The sequence below is a fragment of the Tupaia chinensis genome, unplaced genomic scaffold (assembly GCF_000334495.1).
Source record: "Tupaia chinensis unplaced genomic scaffold, TupChi_1.0 Scaffold000115_1, whole genome shotgun sequence".
NCBI lineage: Eukaryota > Metazoa > Chordata > Mammalia > Scandentia > Tupaiidae > Tupaia > Tupaia belangeri.
Genome location: NW_006159579.1, coordinates 3,439,214 through 3,460,264, shown reverse-complemented (window position 1 = coordinate 3,460,264; position 21,051 = coordinate 3,439,214). Strand labels below are relative to the sequence as shown.

Sequence of the window (21,051 nt, the reverse complement as noted above, 5' to 3'; positions counted from 1 at the left end):
TGCCTGCCTCACCTTTGGGCTCTGTCCTGGCCTCCCTTCTCTGTTGGTGCCCTTGCTTGCACCCCACACTCCACCAAGACCCAGATTTATAGCTGAAGACATACAGGCCCCAGGCCCCTAGATAAGCAACCTCAGAAGCCATCCTTGTGCAGCTGGAGTGAAAGAAGCCATTAGTCAAGGAGCTCACTTTCAGGGGCCCCAGAGCTGGCTGGGTGGCAATGTGCTGCTCAAGCAATGCTGGTTCCATGTGGAATATCACAGATTCTGTTCCCTGGTTGATCTATACACACTAGAAATGTTCTATGATGCTCTGGGTCAAACAGTCTGACAAGTGGTCAGAGAGTGTCTTCAGGCAGATGCAGTCAATCCAAAACACCTGTCAGTGACGGACAGCTAGACTCAGATGTGGTCAGAGTCAGCCAGTCGCACAGACTCCGTGAGGCTCTGGCAGACGTGAGCCTTATAGCTATCTGGGGGCGGACCCGACCTTGCAGACACCTCGCAGACGCTGAAGTGAGGCCGGGGGTCAGTAGTCTCAGCCAGCCAGGGCGCTTTGAACCAACTGGTCAGAGTCGCAGCTTATTAAGCAGCGATGTGGTCCAGCAGCTCACACAGGTGGAACTGGTCAGTAAACGCGGCGAGACAGACACAGACGGTGGCCGCCGGTCACATCCGACCTGCCAAGCGACCTGCCAAGCGCAGGGGTAGGCTGGTCGGTCAGCCGCAGTTAGGCCGCCTCAGTCAGACACACCGTGTCAGGACCAGGCGCCTCAGCCAGGTAGGCGCAGCCAGGCAGGCAGTCAGCCGTGGTCAGGCGGTCAGAGCCAGCAGTCTGGGCCTGCCGGGCACCCTGAAACCTGTGTGCAGTCAGACATAGCGAGACACATTCGGATTATCTGGCAGCGATGGCGTCTGCGGTAGGTCAGACACGGTTGGTCAGACACCGTTGGTCAGACACCGCCGTCAAGCGCGTAGAAGCCCAGTCAGAGCTCCACCCTCGCGCGGCTCCGGGCCTCGTTCTGGGCAGAGCCCTGGCTGGAGGCGGGGCCTCGCTCCGGGCCGAGGGCTTGTTCCGGGGCGGGGCCTCGTTCTGGGCGACCACGTCCCCGAGGCCGGCTTTCGAGTGGGTCCGAGGGCTCGCAACCGTTTCCCGATGGTCCGCTCTCCCTGCCCTTCCTGCCCGAACCCGGGGTGTCCTAGCGCCTGCGGAGTAGCGGACCCAGCCCTGTGGCGAACTTTCTAGAAGCAGCCCGCGGACCCGCCAGGCCGCGCCATCACAGCTGCAGAGTTCGCTCTGTGGGGTCGACACTTGAACATCTCCTTGTACAAACCGGGTCGTTTGAGACACTGGGGATGACTGACGTTAGCACACGGCAGAAAGTGACAGAGACGCTTGGCCTCCGGGTCCTCAGCGTGCTCCGTGACCCTACACACCGCTCGGGAGGAATCCGAATTCTGTAGGCAGAGGGCTCTCCAGAAAAGAGAACAGCCCACGCGGTGGTGTGAGTTGGGGACTCTGGGCTTAGTGACAAGCTGAGACGTCATCTGGTACCAAGCACTGTAATGAGAGCCTTAGATATCACCGGAGCCCCACAATTTTCCTTTGATGTTCTATGATTCCCCTTCTAACAGATGAGGAAACCAAGCACAGAGGGGTTCGGTGACTTGCCCAGGGTCAGGGGTTGTGAGGTGGTTGAAGCTGGAATTGGATCCCAGGCGGCCCAACTCCTCACGTATTGGCATGTGGGTTCTGCAACACCCTCTGCTTCTCCTTGTGACCTCCTGAGGGCAAGAGGGGATCCCTCTCAGGGGGCCTCTTTGGTCAGCTTCCGGACACCCAGCCCTATGCCAGGCCCACCAGCAACAAGAGGGTCCTAGAAGAATCTGTCTCCGGGACTCCAATCATGGTCCAGTACATGGGAGTCCAGCAACATAGCCATTACTCCAACTGCTGGTCCCAGTAGATAAATTTAAAAACAATGAATCAAGGTGAGTATATTTCTATGAACTAAACACTATATTTAAATTTCATAGCTTTTCAACTACTCTGTTTTCTGCTCCAGGGTCCCATCCAGGACACTACACCACATTTAGTTATCACGACTTATTAGTCTCTTGGCCTGTAACAGAAGAGACTGTTTTTGTTTTTCAAAACCTTGGCAATTTCAAGGAATACTGGTCTGATATTTCATAGAAGGTCTCTCAGTTTTTGTTTGTTTTTTGAAGAATTTTTTTTTAACTTTATTCACTTATTTTAATTTGACCAGAGAGGAACAGAGCAAAAATAAGAGAGAGCGGGAGAGAAAGTAAGAAAGTAAGTTGCCAGATCTGGGATTCAAACTGCAGCCAGCCATGTGGGAGTCCAGTGCCCTTTACCACTATGCCACCCGCCGGCCTGGTCTCTCAGTTTTGCTCATCTGGTGTTTTTCTCATGGTTAGACTGGGGTTATGTGTCTAGGAGAAGGACACCATAGAAGAAGTAAAGCACCTTCTGATCACATCATATCAGGAGTACATGTTATCGGTGTGCCTTGCTCACCTTGATTACCTGGCCAAGTTTCTTAAACACCTTGCCAGATTTCTGCCCCATGATATTACTTGATTTTTCCCATTTTCTACTCTTTAGAAGCAAGTCATTAGGTGCAGCCCATACTCAACGGGGGGATTTAGATTTCCCATCTTAGAAATGGATGTATCTACATAAATGATTTGGAACCCTCCATAAGGATGATTTTTCTCTTCTCCCCCTTATTTATGCAGTCATTTCTATTAGCCTGTACTCATGGATATTTAGTTCATACTTTGGGCTACATTCCAAGACTTTGTTATTTATTTTGTTGTTCAGATGACTCCAGGTTTGGCCATTGGGAGCTCTTACAGGTTGTCTCCTGTATTCCTTTGACCCCAGTTGTTTTGCCAAGTGTGGGTTGGGTCCTACTTTTTACACTAAGATGATTTCAAGTGGAACCCAGGTAAACATTTTTTTGAGTCATATATTTAATATATGTTAGGAAAACACTTAACTAGGATGTCACCTTGGTGACTTCACAAATAAGACTGAGAACAAGGTTAATATAGCTAGTTGTGTCAAGTGAATTAATTCATAGGTATTAAGTAAAAACTGATACTGGTGTGCTATGGTCTGAATGCTTGTTTTTCCTCAACAGTCCTATGTTGAAATCCTAACCACTAAGGGGATGATATTGGGAGATGGGGGCCTTTGGGAGGTGGTTAGATCATGGGGCATGATTTATCTGTTCATGCCCCTTTACCTGCATGGTATCTTTCTCCCAAACCCATGAATGGGTTAATGACCTTATAAAAGCAGCTCAAATAGGACCAGCAGTTGGCATAGTGGCTATGTCGCTGGACTCCCATGTAGTCAACCATGGTTCGAATCCTGGACCTGGTGACTTAAACTCACACCAGGCACATATGCGTGCATGCCCAAGATCCTGAGAGGAAAATAGAGGAGAAGGGATTGTGGTGTGGCCATCCTCCCTGGAGGGTGATTTCTTGCCTTCTGTCTCTCTGTTTTTTTTCTGTCTTTCTGGCTAGCGCACGCACCCTATAGCAAAAGCCTCAAAAAAAAAAAAAAAAAAAAAGGCAGCCCGAGAAACTCTAGTCTCTTCCATCTTGTGAGGACACAGTAAGAAGATGCCATCTATAAACCAGATATCAGGTCCTCACCAGACACTGCCAGTTCCTTGGTCTTAGACTTCCCAGCCTCTAGAAGTATGAGAAATAAATTTCTGTTGTTCATAAGCGACTTAGTTGGTGGTAGTTGGTTACAACAGCTCAAGCAGACTACATAAATATGGTGGAAGCTGCTAAGCTGATTTGGAATGATGCAAGTTGGGAAAACTCTGTATTGTTTGAACCAAGTTCCAAATTCAAGTAATGATTATAACAATAAGGATTATGAACAGATTCTCTGGGGCACATCCCCACAAAACCCATTTCCAGACCCCTGCTGTCAATCAGATCTGCCTCAATGTGATGTGCACTGATGTTGTTAATGGTGGAACTGTGTACAGGAGGGGACGGATTTTGCACTGTTTCCCAAGTGAGCTGTGTGGGTGGCTTACAGCTGAGCTCTTCCCAGTTACGAGCTTGGAGCTTTTGGCTTAATAAACACCATTCTGTGTCACAGGCCTGACATGTGATGTTTCCCGAGGAGAAGTGCTAAGGAGTCTCATTATTTTTATTTTCTCTCATCCTTGATCTGAAACAGGTGGAAGGACAGTAGATTCAACACTGACTGTGTGGCTCCCAATTTAGGATAATCTGGGGTCTCTGGGATGATACCCCCAGACTTGTTGAAGATATTTGGAATTGACATTTTGCCTGCCAAACTCTACCCAATCCTGAGCCCTGACCCATGCCCTGACTGAGCAGTGACACTCTAGAATCTCTGCCTGGACTATCTGAAATAGGAAAGCCCTTCAAGAAAGGAGCCCTTTAGTTTCCCTATTTCTAGTCTGGGCTATGGGTGACTGCAGGTTCATGTGCATTCAGAACTCTCAATCTCCTACCGTGCCTTCCCAGGGAGCTCTGGAGTCAGATGACTAGGATTAAAATCCTAGCTTTTCCTGAGAACTAGACAAATTAATAGCCTCTCATTGGAAAAAGGATGATAGTAATAGAATTTACTTCATAGGATTGTTGTGCAAATTAAATGAGACAGTATATGTAAAGTGCTTAGCACAGTGCCTGGACCACAATATGTAGTCAATACATTCATTCATTTGTTTGATTGATTATTAATGCCTACTATATACCAGGCACTGTACTGGATGCTGGGGACATAAGAGAAAAAAGAATAAAAATATAAACCAGTAAATTAATAAAGGGAAGCATATAAAATCAAAGCTTGGCATAGTGCCTTAGATATAAGAAGTACACAGAAATGTTCTTTACTGTTAATAAAATAATATTTTATTGCTGTGAATGAATGAAGGAAATACATAGGATAATGTAATGATAAACTGAAAAAGACCTCCTTGAGACAGAGAGGTCAGGAAAGGCCCTCTAAGAAATAATATTGGAGTTGAGATTTACAGGATGAGAAGAAATTTGGCCTTGCCAAGAACCAGGTGAGGAGGCTTCCAGGTAGAATGTATGTGTAAAAGCCCTGAGGCAGAAAAAAGCTTGGAGATTGGAATGAATGCTAAGGAGGCCAATGTGGCTGGGATGTTAGAAGAGAAGGAGAGCAGTTCAAGATGAGGCATGAGGAAGGCAGAGGGTAGGTCATGGAGGGCAACAGCCATGGTGAAAAGTGGATTCTAAGTGTGATATGTTTAAAAAGTCACTGAAAGTCTAAACAGGAGAGTAACAAGATCTGATTTCTGATTAGAAGTTAACTCTGCTTCTGCAGGGAGAATGGATTAGAAAGGGAGAGTCACAGGAACTATCAAAACAACAAGAAAGAGGGTAAGAAAGTCATCCGGATACGAGGCTTGGAGTTGGTTACAACACTGTCCAAAATGACTTTCTGGAATGATGGGTATGTTCTGCATGTGCTCAGATGGCTACCACTAGCTACCTTTGACTCTCAAGCACTTGGAATGTGGCTAGCAGCTAAAGAATTGAATTTTTAAATTTTATGTCACTTTAATTAAAATTTAGATAGCCTCATGTAGCTGGTGGCTACTATAATGAACGGCACTGGGAACTGGCTGTATTTAAGATATATTTAGGAGGCAGTTAGGACTGGTAATGATTGTGGAGTGAGAGAAAGGAATAGAAGAAAATGCTTAGCTTTTTACTGGGAACTGAGTGGATACTCCTGACATTTATTGATTTGGGAAGAACAGGCTCTGAGAAGATACCAAGAGCTTTGTTTTGCGCCAGAGAGATTTAAGATATTGTTGGAACATTCAAGTAGAGATATCAGACAGAAAGTAGAATGTATGCATGTTTTCATTGCTGTGGCTTGTGTTACAAACCCCCAAAATTAATTTGTTCAGATTCAGTTGTGATGGGATTAAGAGAATAAAAACTTAATTACACCATGGCATTGAAAGGTGGGGCCTTTGGGGAGAGATTAGGATTAAGGTCATTAGAGTGGGGACCCCATGTTTGACTTCTGGTGGGTTTATAAAGAGAGAGAATGAGACAGACTGATAGACACAGCCGTTCTGCTCTCATCCTCATATGATGTCTTGGGACTCTGTAAGAACTCCATCAGTTGTGGCCCTGGACCTTGGACTTCCAAATTATGAAGTAAATAAAACTCTAGTCTCTTAAATTACCCAGACTCAGGTATTTTCTGTTACTAGCATTGGACAAAACAGTCATTATGATCACCTTTAGATTCTGGGAATACCAGCCTGATAGATGCTGAGGAGGTGGGGAACTCAGAGAGAATGCTTAGAAGATGCTTAGCTTTCTATTGGGAACTGGGTCTAATAACCTTAATCCTAATCTCTTCCCAAAGGCTCCACCTTTCACTACTATAGTCTGATTAAATTTTTACCCTCTTAATTCTATCACAACTAAACAAGAGCTTCTCTTGCTCCTTGACTTGGCTAATGTGCCAATCATCCACCTATCCACCCTGCCCTAGTGTCTGAAACCCTTGTGTGATCGTATCTCCTCCTTCTCCTTCTTTCCAGCTATTAAGTCCAGAAGTTTCTTCCCTTGAAATGTTAGAAATCTTCACTTTGGGGCCAGCAGGTGGTGTGGTGGTTAGGGACGCTGGACTCCCACATGGCTGAACACGGTTCAAGTCCCAGACCTGGTGGTTTGCTTTCTCACTTTCTCTCTCTCACTCTGTCCCTCTCTGGTCAAATTGAAATAAATTAAATAAAGTTAAATAAAATAATTCTTAAAAAAAAAAAAAAGAATTCTTCACTTTGCTTACTTTTCCACTTTGGTAGCCACTCCCCTGGCTCAGGCCCTTGTCATCTCATTGAGCCCCTGACCTTCTCACTACCCCTTCTGTCTATCTTTTACCAGAGAGATCTTTCTGACTTTAGGATTTTTCCCTTGGGAATCCTACCTGGGTCTGCATCAAAAGTCTTGTTTTGGGACCAGTAGTTAGCGTAATGGCTATGTCGCTGGACTCCCATGTAGTCAGCCATGGTTCAAGTTCCATACCTGGCAGCTTAAATTCACGCCGGGCGTATATGCGTGCATGCCCAAGATCCCAAGAGGAGAATGGAGGAAAAGGGATTGCTGCGTGGCCATCCCCCCTGGGGGGTGATTTCTCACTTTCTATCTCTTTGTTTCTCTCTGTCTTTCTGGCGAGCGCACAAGCCCTATAGCAAAAACCTCTCAAAAAAAAAATAAATAAATAAAGTCTTGTTTTGTTTCTTTGTTTGTTTTAATGTCAAAAGCATGAGCGAGAGAGAGAAACCACCCAAAAGAGCCTGGTCACACCACAATCCTTTTCCCTCCACTCCTCCATCTTGTCAGTATCCTGGGCATGTGTACATGCATGCCTGGTGTGTGATCAGTGGGACCAGGATTTAAATCATGGTTAGTCATGTGGACTCTGGCTCCATCTGCACAGCACTTAACCATTGCATTATGGGTCAGCTCAGCATAAGAAGTGGTTAACCACAGGCCAATCCTTTTATTTTTCTTTACATTTCCAGAATTGTATCCAAAGGAAATTAGAAGTCTGCATGAAGTTTGAAAATTCACAAGTATGTTCATCATTAATTATAAAGGCCAGAAGCATAATTTTCAGACTTATTTTACTTGACCTTTCAGTAGTGTTTGGCACTGTTGAAAAGTCTCTCTTTTTTCCCTTTTACTCACATAAGAGACAGAAAGCGAGGAATCACACTCCAGGGAGATGGCCACGCTGCAGTCCCTTCTCTTTCATTCCCCTCTCAGGATCTTGGGCATACACACACATGAATTCAGCGTGAGTTTTAAGCCACTGGGACTGAGACTTGAACCACGGTCAACTATGGGGAAATCTAGCAATGTAGCCATTATGCCATCTGCTGGTCTTCAGAAGTCTCTCTTGAAATACTTCATTTACTTCCAGGACACTACACTCTTTTGATTGTTCTCTTACTACTTTGGTCATTCCTTAATTCCTTCTCTTCAACCTTATCTCTAAATGTTATCCAAGGCTCAGACCTCAGACCTCTTCTATATACTCCCTTGGTTCTCACATGCGGCCTCATAGGTTTAAAATTACATGTGTGCTAACATCTCCCAAATATATGTCTCTAGTTCAGACTCTCTCCTAAATGCCAGATTCAGAAATCCAACTGTCTACTTGACATTTCCACTTGAATATCAAACAGGCATTTCAAACTCATCATGTCCAAGACCAAATTCCTGATATTCTCCTCAAACTTGCCCCTCCCTTGGTCTCTTCCATGTTAGTTAATAGCAACTTTCTTCATGTCACCTTTGATTCTTTTCTTTCACACTTTATATCTGGTCTGTCAGAAAAATCACATAGGCTCAACCTTATAATATATCCCAAATTCAAACACTTTTTGCCTCGTTTGCTGTCATCACCAGAGTGTAAGCCTCTATCACATCTCACTTGGTTGACTGCAATATATATTATCTGTCAGATCACCGTTTCTGCCCTAGCCCTTGAACTTCAAGTCTCCTCTACACTGCAGTCCAAAGCCCTCCAATGGCTCCATTTCTCTTCACATTCCACGACCTGGTCTGACCTCTCTTTTCTCCAGTCTCCTTGGGGTTCCTGGAACAGGCCAGGCCCATATGCTTCAGCTTTGTGGTCTGTGCACTGCAGTTCCTCTGTTAGGAAGACTCTTCCACTTAACATCCCCAGCACATCTCATTCCCTCTTTTCCAATACTCTGCACCAAAGTCACCTGGTCCTCATCTAAAACATTCCATGCCCACATTTAGCTATCTTCCCTTTTATGCATTTTAATTGTTATAGTCTACTTAGTGAAAAATAAGAGGAAATCCAGACATAGCCAAATTTATTGGAGTTCATTGATTAAGCCGGCAGCATACGGGGGAACTCATGTCTCTCAAAACCCCGCAGCCCCGAGTGAAAGGAGAAAGTAGCTTATATAGGCCCAAACTGCACAAATGTTTTACAAGGGCAAAGGAACAAAGTAAAGGGGCTTCAGGAGAGAGAGGGGGTAGGATTTTCTATCTTCAAAGCAAAAAAAGGCAGTTATAGAAGCAAAGCAAGCAGGTTAATTAGTCTTGAGGGTAAGTTCTGATTACAAGGACTTTTTCAAAATAATTATTTTATTTAACTTTATTTATTATTTATTCATTTGTTTATTTCAATTTGACCAGAGAAGGAGGGAGGGGGGAGAGAGAGATAGAGAGAGAGAGAGAAAGTGAGAAAGTGAGAAAGCAAGCCGCCAGGTCCAGGACTTAAACCACAGTCGGCCATGTGGGAATCCAGCGCTTTTAACCACCATGCCACCTGCAGACCCCTACAATGAAATTTTAATGGCTTCCCTGGTTCCGGTCAAGGTTCTTGAGGCACCTGAGAGTGAGGCTTTTTTGGATCTTATCTGCACTAATGGGGAGGGGGAAAAAGGAGGCACAGTTTCTAAAATGAAATCACTCTTTCAAAATGGAGTCACACTTCTTTCATCCCCCACTTCTCTTGGAGGCACTCCAAGATGGGGTCGTTGTCTGCTACATAATGATCCTGTTTATTGTTTTCCCTACTATTAATAGAACGTACATTTCAGGAGGGCAGAAATTTTACTTTTTTTTTTCCTCCTTCACTGCGGCATTCCCTAGTGCTTATGGACAGCATAGTTGGTATTCATTAAATAGAAGGTGAATAAGTTGAGTGAATGAAAGACCGGAAAGAGCCTCCTTATCCAACAGTATTTTAAAAATCGAAAAATATGCACGCCAGGGAAATTCTGAGTCCGGAAACAAAGACGATTGCAAAGTACACCACCAGGAGGGAGTCCTGACCTCACGTGACTACGCCCCCCAGCTCCGGAACGTTGCAGTCCAGGAACCTTGAAGCCCGGGCCTCAGCGAAAGGGAACTTCCGGTGCCGCTCCTCCCTTGCAGGCTCAGAGAACTGCCAAGTCAGTTCCGGCAGAGAGCACGGAGAGGAATTTGTCGCGGCCTGCTCCCCCGGGGCCTTCCCGGCCCCGTGGGCCCTCCGGCTCCGGGTAGGTGGGTGAGCTGGGGGCCGGAGGGCCGGGGGCAGGCCGGGGCCTCAGCCCTGAAGATACTTGGGGCTTCTCTCGGGGACTGCCAACGGCTGGGCCCAAGCTTTGAAGCAGCGGCCAAACTCTCCCTTCCCCACCTGGAGGCTGGATGGCGGCGGCTGTGGCCTCTCCGAGCTGGGACCCCGCTGGCTGCTGTGTTCCCCTTCCCCCGCCCCACCTTGTCGGGCCCAGGCTAAGCGGCTGAGGTCGCGGCGCCTTTGAGCGGTGACGGGCGTGGCAGGGCTGAGAAGAATGGCGGCCGCCGGAACTCTGCGTTGGGCCATAAAGGTGTGGAGGACGGGAGAAGGCGGGTCTATGGGCGCAATTTCTGCCTCTAGGTCTCAGAGCCGCGCAGTTCGGGGGACTGCGGTGACCGCTCTGTCCCAGTTGGATGAGACCTCCTCACCTCGTCCTGATAACAGCGACAAAGGCCTTAGCCCGCTGGTCAGGTGAGCGGAGCCTATGGGTGGAACCGTTAGCGAGCCAGCGGACGGTTGGTCTTCGTTCTATCAGAAGTCTGAAGAGATACTGAGTAACTTACCACATTTGGCCAAGTGGAAATGCCCACCGTCCAGAAGGAAGATTTACTGGCCGTTTATAAAAGGCCTGTGTATATAATATGAAAAAGCTGCTCTCAACTTCCCCCCCAACCTTAAAAAAGAAAACTTACTACATCTACACCTAGATGTGAAGAGGTTGCCGACGTATGATAAAGTAGAGTTAGAAAAATCACAAGTCTTGTATATGCCCATTTGTTTTTAAGAGATCATAGAAAAGAAATGTCTGCTGGAAATGACTTTTGGAAATGGAGTTAGTGACACCAGGAGTGGCAAACGTCCACATTTGTTCATTGGGTTAGAGGACAGGAGTGCAAGATCGTGAGAAGGAAGAGAAGACAGTTCTGTGTCAGACTGGTCATATTTGGAAGATGTTTTCACACAACCATTGTTTTTTGTATGCATTTTATCTCCTACCACTGTGTGTGTGTGTTTGACAAAACTAAGTAATTTTTAAAATCTAGTCTTTCTTAATGTTCTGAAATGCCTGATAAATGTTACAAGCAGAGATAGGAAAATACATTTTGTAAACATCTTGTTAAAATGCATATAAAATGTTGCATTCTGGGTAATGGCCAAACCACCTCTTGAGTAGTACATACTGTGTGCAGAGGTTTGAGGGAGGAGGGAGAAGCATGTGAAAAGAGCTCTGCGAGTGTTTCACAGTGAGGCAGATTATTCATTGTCCCTTATGTTCATGAATTTTATTTTGTATATAGTGTATATAAAGGACAAGCAAATCCTACTGTAGTCTTTCTAGATGTTAAAAAGGTTGCCAATGTATGACAAGAGTAGATTTAGTAAACTATCAATAATACATTTTTTGTATATTTGTGTTAAAATTCTTAGGAATGATTGTCTTCTGAAAATTTGAGCATTGTAGTCCACAGGTTTGGTGGAAAAGGGTAGGGGTTCTAGGAGAGAAGGTTCCTATTTCAAAGACACTTTCAAATTATAACTATTGTTACATGTGTGCCGTTTACTCAAGACTGCTATGTCTATAGTGCAGAAATTAGGCCCTTGAAGCATCTATCTAAATGTCTTTAAGTACTCAACATATATTAAATATAAAGGTAGTAGAATATTTTGTGAGTAGCATTTTGCTAGAATTCATAGGAAATAGTTGTCTTTTGGAAATGGAATTGGTAAGCTACCTCTGAGCAGTACAGAATTCTCTGTACTTGTTCAGTGGTTTGCAGGATGTGGGAGGGAAGGAATTGCAAAAAGTGTTATGCTAGTGTGTTCATATTTGGATGTTTTCAGACAATGTTTTTCTGTATGTGTTGTTTTACTTTGTATACAGTGTACATAATGGACAAATAAGTTCTAACTTTGCAACATCCAGACTCTAGATGTTAAAAGAGGTTGCCAGTGTATGACAAAGTAGTTAGTAAAGGTAGCACATTTTGTACTTTGTGTTGAAGTTCATAGGAATGCTCGTCTCTGTGAATGATGTTTGGGTATGAATATATTTAACCAGCTCTAAGAATTACACATCCCTGTACTTGTCCACTGGGTTGAAGGCAGAAAGAATAGAGTTAGGAATGGTTTAAGTCCAAAATATTGTCATATTTAGAAAATACCTCAGATTATAACCATTGTTATATGTGCAATTTTATTTCACAGTGCTTTGTACATAATGGACAGTTTCTTATATGAAATATCTAGTAGTTCTAGATATTTTGAAGTGTTTCATGTATTTAACAGAGGTAGAATAATACTTCTTGTAAATAATTAAAAAAACTAATGGAAAATACTGTGTTTGGAAATAGAACCTCTGTGAGCAGTATACTTGTTCATTGGATTAAAGGAGGTGGAAGGGAATAAATTGCAAAAGGTGTTTTTGCTAGACATTTTCAGACATTGCCCTATATGTATTTGCTTTTAACTTTGCTGTACTGTATATATTGTGTATATACTGGACAAATGAGTCCTAATTTTATAATATCTAGTCTCTAGATATTAAAGAGGTTGCCAATGTATGACAAAAGTAGAGTTAGTAAACTAACACATTCTGTATACTTTGTGTTAAAATTCATAGAAAGGCCGTCTTCTGAAAAGGATTTTGGGAAGTGAAATTATAACATACGTAAGTGACACGTGTGCTTATATTCAGGAGGTTGGTGGTGGAGAGAAGAGAGTTGGAAGAAATGAAGAATTTTAGACCAAAATGTTCTATTTAGAAGACACTTTCTGGTATAACCATTGTTAACATATGTGTAGTTTATTCAACACTACTGTGTATATAGTGGACAAAGTTTAAGTCCTTATATGAAACATCTAGTCTTTCTAGATGTTTAGAAGTGCACAAAGTATGTTAAAAGTAGAGGTAGTAAATAACACATTTTGTAGATATCCTTTTGTTAAAATTCATATGAAATACTGTCTTTTTGAAATGGAATGATCAGTCTACTTCTCTGAGAAGTACATACTATAATATATGTAGAGGAGAAAGAGCAAAGGGCTTTATACTGATATGTCTCTGGTGAGGGGAAGCTGACACCATTGTCGCTTATGTTGGTGCATTTTGTTTTACTTTGCTGTGTATATAGTGTATAGAAAAGGACTAACGAGTCCTCATTTAGAACATCTAGTCTTTCTAGGTATTAAAGAGGCTGCCAGTATATGACAGAAATAGAGTGAGTTAGTAATGCATTGAGTACACTTTGTGTTAAAATATAAAGAAAAGAATGTCTTAAAAGCACTTAAGAAAGTAAAATTGTTTAAATCTCCTCTAAGCATTACAGATGCTTATATCTATCTACTGGGTTGAGGTTTAGGAGAAGGGTTCCAGGCCAGAAGTTCGTATTTATATGACCCTAAAAGAATAGCCTTTGTTAAATGTGTGAAGTTTATTCAGTGCTATTGTGTGTATAAAGTATTTAAGTGCATAACATACAAGGGATCTTCAAAATGTTCATGGAAAATGTATATGGTTAAAAAAAAACACCACATGGAATTCAGAAATTTTGGCATCAAAATAAACTTGTACTTTAATTCTATTTTCCGTAGACTTTGAAGTCCCTTATATGTTAAAAGTAGGAGGCTAAAGTGAAGAATAATTTGTTATTTCATATGAGTGGTTGCATTTTGAGTATGGAATTGTTAAAACTTTGTGTCTCAGATAGTATGCTGACTGTTCACTGGGTAGGGGAGAGTACACAGAAGAGTTTAGTGTCCATTAATATGAGTTCAGATTATCTAACCATTATTTTGTATGTGCATTTTAGTTATTGCCGTGTATTATAGGATAAACAACTAGCCTCAAATATGTTAAAAGTAGAGAGATAGTAAAATAATCCATTTATAATTTTTTTTTTTTAAAGACAGAGTCTTGCTCTGTCAAGATCTTCCTACTTCAGCCTCCCCAGTAGTTGGGGCTATAGGTGCACACCATTGTACCCAGCTCTTCAGAGTGAGCAGAGAATTGAACCCAGATCTCCCACGTGGCTTCAGTCTGCCAAATAGCAGTGTCAACCAACGTGCACTACTGCAGCTGGGCCTATAAATGTCCTTTTGTTCATTTCGTAGGAAGGATGGTCTTCTAGAAGTGACATTAATCCACCTCTAGGAGCTAGACACAGTCCTATATTTAGTCACTGGAATGGTGGAAGAAGGAGAAGAAGGGTAAAGGGAAGGGTTTTTTTGCTAATATCTCATCTAGAAGATGATCTTAGATTATAACCATAGGCTTATGTGTAGTTTTGGTAAAGTATCTGTTTAATGTGGACAAATATTTTGTAACATCTAAGCTTTGTAGATGAATTGACAGTGTATGAGAAAAAGTAGAGCTAGTGAATTAGGCAGTTGTAAATATCTTTGTTATAATTGATAGAAAAGATGAGTCTAGGACATGGAATTGTTAAACCACCTCTGAGCAGTGTATATCAGGGCTTATTCCTTAGGTTGGCAGTAGAGGAGCAGAAGGAAGTCTTATAAAGGGAAGCAGATGTGTTCATATTTACATTTTGATGATAGCCATTGATGGATGTGCATCTCTTGGCTGTATTGTGGTAATACATTGAGTAATTAAATGGAAACATCTTTCTAATATTTTAATAGTATAGAGCTGATAATGAACTATGCTATAAACATTATACTCAAGAGTACTCTGTTGCTTTATGTTTTAAATCAAGCATTAAGGGAATGCGATATTTTAGTCCTAACTGCCGATACTTTTATCTAGAAGCCTGTTGCCATTTTTGTCTTCTGTGAAATTTTGTCCCCAAGAAAGGATTACTTTTTTTTTTTTTTAACAGATTGAGTTGGTCTAATGCATTCTTGGTTATCAAAATAGAGCTTTGGGACATTGAATTGGTAAATATTCATGATGTGTGAAAGAGCATGATAATGAGCAATCCCAGAATTGGATGTTGTTTGTACAAACAGGATCTAGAAGGACACATCCCACTGTAAGCTGTTTGTGACTGTGGATGACTTTGTTTTTGCTTCTTGTGTTTTTTCATTTCCTATAATGCATATATTAACTTTTAAAAAATAAAGGTTATTTTTAAAACCTGTATGAATTTCCCATTGCTTGTTGAATAGTCAGCTTACTCTATAGAAGCAGTGTTCACACTCTGATGTGTGGGCTCAGATATCTGGTTTCACATCTTAGCCATCTTTACTGCCTGGGTGTTAAGCATCACATGTGCTCCACCCCCTGTTGCTCTGCTTTCCAAAGTAGCCTTGCATTTGGTGGGTTCAATAGTTTACTCATGCTGTTTCTTCTGCCTATAGTGCCACCCCCCAACTCTCCCCAACCCCTACCCTTTTTGCTATAGGGTATGTGTACTGGCCAGAGAGAAGGGAAATCTCCAGGGAAGATGGCCACATCACAATCTTATCTGCATTCTCCTCTTGATTTTGTGTCCGTATGCACACCTGTGTTTTTCAAGCCACTAGGGCCATGACTCAAACTGCAGTTGGCCATGTGGATCCATCTCCCTTAACTACTAGGCCATGGGCTAGCCCCAAACTGTTAATTTTATCACATCACTGTTTACAGGCATCAGGTGAATAGTCAGGACTTCCCAGGCTGGAAGTTCCTGTCATGGCTGGACAAACCAGAGGATACAGGTCAGATGTAGCACCACCCCATCCCCCAATCAGGCACAGGAAACATTCTCTAATGGAATACCAGCGGGATTCTAACTCAACTTTGATGAAAGGCTTAAGAGATGCTGGCCTCCAGATGCAGGGATATGGTGTTTCTAGTGTTTCCCTGGGTGCCACTGGTGCAAACTGGGTCTGTTGGGAGCCTAAGGGTAAGTAGGAGAGTTCCTTCCAATTGCTTTCATCAGGCATAGACACCATCTTCTCTTCTGTTGATGCCCCTGTGAGACAGATATTAGCTGGCTGAAATGTGCTTCCTGAAGGGGAAGGACCAGGTGCCTGCCCAGGTCCATGCACTTAAGACAACTAGACAACTCAGGCTAGGATTAGTTCATGAGCTCCAAGTCCACCAAAGCTGGAGAAAAGCTGAAGCAGGGCCTGTCCTGTAATTTAAGGTGAATTCACCCATGAAGATCCCAGGAGAGTTAGACTCAAAGAGCTGAGACAAGGTTAGTTCTCAGAAAGGCAGTCCAAGAGCCTGAGAGCAAAGTTTCATTCATAAAATGCTTACTAAAAGGAAATCACAACACAGTGAAAAGGCAAATTACAGAATGGAAGAAAATACTTGGAAATCACATGTCTATTAAGGAGTTAATATCCAGAATATTTGAAGAACTACAAAAACTCAAATAGCCCTATTATAAAAATGGGCAAAGGCCAGCAGGTGGCGTGGTGGTTTAGGCACTGAATCCCATGTGGACAACTCTGGTTCAAGTCCCAGACCCAGGGGCTTGAAAAACATGCCCTGTGTGTGTGCACGTGTACCCTAAATTCCAAGAGGATAATGAAGGAGAAAAGACTATGGCATGGCCATTCCCCCATGAGGAGTGATTTCTCACTTTCCTATCTCTCTGTCTCTGTCCTTCTCTGGCAAGTGTATACAACCTATGGCAAAAATAATTAAAAAGGGGAAAAAAAAAAAGCCAAGGACTTGAGTATTCATTCTCCAAAGATGATATACAGATGGCCAACAAACATGAAAAGTTATCAGTATTGCTAGTCAAGAAAATGCAAGTCGGGAACCAGCAGTTAGCATAATGGCTATGTCGCTGGATTCCCACATAGCCGACCGCGGTTCGCGTCCCGGACCCGGTGGCTTAAAACTCACGCCGGGTGCGTGTGCGTGTGTGCCCAAGATCCCGAGAGGAGAATGGAGGAGAAGGGATTGCGGCATGACCATCCCCCCTGGAGGGTGATTTCTCGCTTTCTATCTCTATGTCTCTCTCTGTCTGTCTGGCGAGCGCATGCGCCCTATAGCGAAAACCTCTAAAAAAAAAAAAATGCAAGTCAAAGTCACAATGAGATACCACCTTCCATCCATTAGGATGACTACTATTTAAAAAAACAATGTGGAGGAATTATAAAGTGACACAACTGTATTGGAACTGCAATAGAAAACAATATGATCATTTCACAAAAAAATTAAAAATAGGAACTGGCAGGTGACATGGTGGTTAAGGGTGCTGGACTCCCACATAGCTGACTGCGGTTCAAGTCCTGGACCTGGTGGCTTGTTTTCTCACTTTCTCTCAAACTATATGGTTTCAGTCCTGAACCCAGTATTTTAAAAACATGCTGTGTATATGTATGCACATGCCTAAAATCCTGAGGGAGAAATGGAGGAAAAGGGATTGTGTCGTGACCATGCCTCATAATTTCTCTGCCCCCCACACTCTGTCTCTCTCCAGTGAGTGCACATGCCCTCTGGGGGAAAAACAAACCGGGGCTATAATCTAAAGTCTATCACTGGTACAGTGGTAACATGTGATGCCCTGCAAGACAGTCCCACATGGGAGAGTAGCCAATTCAAGCACAGAGACCCCCTCTGAATATGCCAGGCACGTGCTTGCCCTTGGTCTGGGGCTAGCTGAAGGCTGGAGGTAGATACCGGTGTCAGGGCTCTATTAGGGATGCTGTTTCTGTCTTCTTTCTTTCTCATTCATGGAGGAAACAAATACACTCTAGAAGACAGGATTACCATATGACTCACCAATGCCACTTTTGAGTATATATCCAAAAGAATTGAAAGCAGGTTCTCAAAAGACATATTTGTACACTATGTTCATAGTGGCATTATTCACAATAGTCAAGAGGTAGAAGCAACTCAAATGTCCCCATTGATAGATGAATGGATAAACAAAATGTGATATATAATGGAATAATATTCCATTGTGTGCATATATATACATATATATAACGGAGTTATATTATTATTCCATCTTATATATATAATGTGATATTATATATATATGTATACACACACACACACATATATATATTATCCAGCCTTAAAAAAGGAAGGAAATCCTATCACATACTGTAACATGGATAACCTTGAGGACATTATGCTAAGTGAAATAAGCCAGTCATAAAAAGACAAATATAATTCCACTTACATGTGGTATCACGTGTAGTTAGGGACCAGCAGTTAGCGTAATAGCTATGTCACTGGACTCCCACGTAGTCACCGGTGGTTCGTGTCCTGGACCCGGTGGCTTAAACTCAGGCTGAGCACGTGTGCGTGCGTGCCCAAGATCCTGAGAGGAGAATGGAGGAGAAGAGATTGTGGCATGGTCATCCCCCCTGGGGGGTGATTTCTCGCTTTCTGTCTCTGTCTCTCTCTTTCTAGCGAGCGCACATGCCTGTTAGCAAAAAAATCTCTAAAAAAAAAAAAAAAAAAAAAACGATAGTTAAATTAGTGAAAACTGAAAGTAAGATGGTGGTTACCAGGGCCTGGAAGAAGGTAGGAAAAACAGAAGTTATTTAATAGGTTTAGAGATCTGGATTTACAAAATGAAAAAAATTTTAGAGATCTGTTGTCCAACAACGTGAATATGTTTAAACTACTGAACTGTAACACATAAAAATGGTTAAGATTATATGTTTTTTACCACAGTAAAATTTTTAAAAATTAAAAACAAAAAGGGATTAAGTAACAAAAGTAATTTTACAGTGGAATTCCACTCAATAATCAAAGTAAACAACAGCAGTAATGGGACAAATTGAAATCTTATGACACCTGATCCGGTGCAATGAGAAGAATGTAGCATCCATATGATTTTCTACCAATAAGTATAATTTAAATCTATATATGAGCAGGTATCTGACAAACCCAAATCCAAGGATATTCTACTGAATAACTAGCCTATAATTTTCAATAGTGCCAAAGTCATGATTGTCAAAGACTGAGAACTGTATTAGAAGAAAACCAAGGAGGCATGGCAACTAGTGCATGATTGTAAACTGGATCCTTTTACTATAAAGGACCTTATGGTGACTACTGGCAAAGTTTGAAAGAGATCTGAGGATTAGGCTGTCATAATGTATTTAATGTTAATCTCCCAATTTTGATCATAGTACTGTGGGTTAGTAAAAGAAGGTCCTCCTTTAAAGGCAAAAGAGACTAAATTATTAGGATGTGACAGTGCATGAGGTCACAATTTACTCTTGAATGGTTTAGGAAAAAAATTCTTGGTAGTGTGACTGCTTCTTTTCATAAGACAATTTCAGAATTTATACAAATATATGTCTATGATACCCTCTTAAGTAAAAAATGGAAGTAAATCAAAATGTGTAACATCATTTTATCCAAATAATAGTCACTAACAATTTTTTTTTTTGAGAGGTTTTCGCTATAGGGCGTGTGCGCTCGCCAGACAGACAGAGACATAGAGACAGAAAGCGAGAAATCACCCCCCAGGGGGGATGGCCACACCGCAATCCCTTCTCCTCCATTCTCCTCTTGGGATCTTGGGCACATACGCACATGCACCCGGTGTGAGTTTTAAGCCACCGGGTCCAGGACAAGAACTGCAGTCGACTACATGGGAGTCCAGCGACATAGCCATTATGCTAACTGCTGGTTCCCTAGTCACTAACAATTTAAATGACTATTTAAATTTAAATTATTCAGGCTGGCAAGTGGTATGGTGGTTAAGTTCCTAGACTCCTGCATGGTTGACCACGTTTTGAATCTCAGAGGCTGTCAGCTTGCTTTTTCACTTTCCCTTTCCCTCTCTGATCAAATTAAAAAAAAATAATAAAAAATAAAATAAATATTTCTAAAATAAATACATACATTTAAATTATTTAAAATGAAGACTTACTCCTCAGTCACATTAGCTACATTTCAAGTGCTCAATAGCTGCATGTGGCTAGTGGACATGCAAGTATAGCTATTTCCACCATTGCAGAAAATTCCATCCAGGTAGTATTGTATAGTATAATTCCATTTTTGGGGGTAAAATAATATGTAATAAATACAGAGGTAGGTATGAATATGTGAACTTTGAGAAGGATATGTACCAAATTGCTAATTGGGTTTTCCCTGGAGGATGAAATTAGATGGGTGAAGTAGCAGAAAACCTTCAATTCTCAATATATTTAAAATTTGAGATCATAAAAGATTAAAATACTTTTATATTTTATAGAATTTTTCAAATATTTACCTATCTACCATGTATCTATATTTTTACAGGCATGTTTTAAGAATTATCTAATGTCAGTAAAGTTTTGAATGACCTTTCCTATGATGAGGACCTATAAAGGGGGAAGTTAAATTTTGTGGTTCTAGCAATAATACTTCAAGAAGAAAAAAAGCTCATGGGCTGTCACCTCCTGCTTCACCACCTATAACAGAATTTTGCTCTCCTCCCTTAACACACCCAAGCATTCCAAAGAAATAAGCTCTAATTGAAATAGGAAAGAATGTCATTTTTTTAGAATTATTTTATTTAACTTTATTTATTTATTTATTTAAATTTGACCAGAAAGGGGGAGAGAGAGAGAAAGCAAGCCAATAAGTCCAGGACTTGAACCACAGTTGACCATGTGGGAGTCCAGCGCCCATAACCACCACGCCACCTGCTGGCCCCAGAACTTATTATTATTTTTCTATTTTAAGAATTGTTTATTTTACCTATTTTTTTTTTTATATGAATCTTGCCAGAGAAAGACAGAGAGAGAGAGAAAGAAGTTGCCAGGTCTGGAACCCAACTATAGTTGGACATGTGGGAATTCCAGCACTTTAACTACCATGCCACCTGCTGGCCCCCCAGAACTTGTTTTTTTTTAAGAGAGATTTTTGTTATGTGTGTGTGCTCACCAGAGAGACAGATAGAGAGACAGAGCAACAGAAAGCAAGAAACCACCCTCCAGGGGGATGGTCATGCCACAATCCCTTCTCTTTCATTCCCCTCTTGGGATCTTGGGCACACACGCACATGCACATGGTGTGA

General features: G+C 42.2%; 1 protein-coding gene across 1 annotated transcript in view; it reads right to left on the bottom strand.

Moving 5' to 3' along the window:
* EPB41L1 (erythrocyte membrane protein band 4.1 like 1) overlaps positions 1 to 675 on the bottom strand; it is a 186,781-nt gene extending 186,106 nt beyond the window's left edge. The window contains exon 1 of the mRNA XM_014586146.2: positions 188 to 675. The gene's annotated coding sequence lies outside the window, so the exon portion shown is untranslated. The remainder of the gene's footprint in view (positions 1 to 187) is intronic.
* Positions 676 to 21,051: the final 20,376 nt, after the last annotated feature.